This window comes from Dipodomys merriami, unplaced genomic scaffold (assembly GCF_024711535.1).
Source record: "Dipodomys merriami isolate MVZ:Mamm:240054 unplaced genomic scaffold, mDipMer1.0.p SCAF_8, whole genome shotgun sequence".
Classification (NCBI taxonomy): domain Eukaryota; kingdom Metazoa; phylum Chordata; class Mammalia; order Rodentia; family Heteromyidae; genus Dipodomys; species Dipodomys merriami.
In genome coordinates, this window is record NW_027206401.1 from 18,347,223 (window position 1) to 18,348,412 (window position 1,190).

At 32.2% G+C, this 1,190-nt stretch overlaps 1 pseudogene; it reads right to left on the reverse strand.

Moving 5' to 3' along the window:
- Positions 1 to 694: 694 nt before the first annotated feature.
- On the reverse strand, positions 695 to 972 carry LOC138819414 (small nuclear ribonucleoprotein E-like; annotated as a pseudogene).
- Between the last annotated feature and the right edge of the window lie 218 nt (positions 973 to 1,190).

A 1,190-nucleotide genomic window follows, 5' to 3' on the forward strand; every position in this document is an offset into this window, starting at 1 on the left:
TGCTCAACTTTTCCCCTCTCCATACTAAAATAATCCAAAGCCAGAGATCAGGATGAAGCCAACAGGGATTTCATGTAACAACTTCTGAGAAAAGTAATTATTCCAAAAATTTTACATGGTTTAAGAAGTCATGCTTATGGGTAAGCTAAAAAGAAAACATAAATCCTGTGTATTAAAGCAGGCTTATATTTTTCCTAATCTGATGTGTTCTGAAAATAGATATTTAAAAAAATAGAATGATCTTTTATATAATTTTGCCAATTTGTGTAGTAATTTTTAATATACACTATGAGGTACATATATTTTTCATAACTTTTTTCCTATACCATTTGATTTGTTATCTGATAGCTCTATGATATTTCTTCCACTGCATGTAGTTATCCAGTCCCTTCAAATTGGTAGCAACTATTTGTGGCATGTATTTTTATGCATATCATGAATATTCCTCCACGTAACACACTTGAAATATGCAACAGATAAATAAAACTCCAAAACTATCATATGGTAAAGGTATCTTTAAAAAAAATAAAAAGCAATCCCAAGGCATGTATTGTCACCTGATGATAATACAAGGTCATCAGAACTACACACACTAACTAACAATGGTACTCATCAAACAATATAAACAGATGTTTTCTTAGATTCCCAGAAAAGAACACTAATTCTTAATAACTTCTCACATCATTGATCATTTCTAGTTGGAGACACTTTGTAGTAGGGTAATATTATCTCCTTTTAACATGAGCCAATCCAGTTGTTTTCTTGACTTTGTTTTAGAATGAATTTCTTCTACATCATCTAACACAAGGTTCATGTTTTCATCAAAACCAAAATGCAGCCCTCTATCCACATATTCACTTGCTCATAGAGCCACACTTGAGTCCAAGATCTATCGTGGAAATATCTGAAGATAAGGTTGATGCGCTACACCATCACCTTCAGCACCTTTTGGCCCTAGCCATGGTACGCCATGGTGGAATCTTACCAAGTGAAGATATCTTTCAACATGTTTATAAACATATTCCTTTCTACCAACACAGTGTGGTTATTGTGTTCTTAGGGCACTTTGTACATATTTGTTGGGGTTTTTTGCTTACTTTCATAGATTCGTGTTAAGAAAAACATTTCCATCCAATGTTACATACTATTATATACATCAACAAATTAAATTCATAAAAAATTTATGTAAA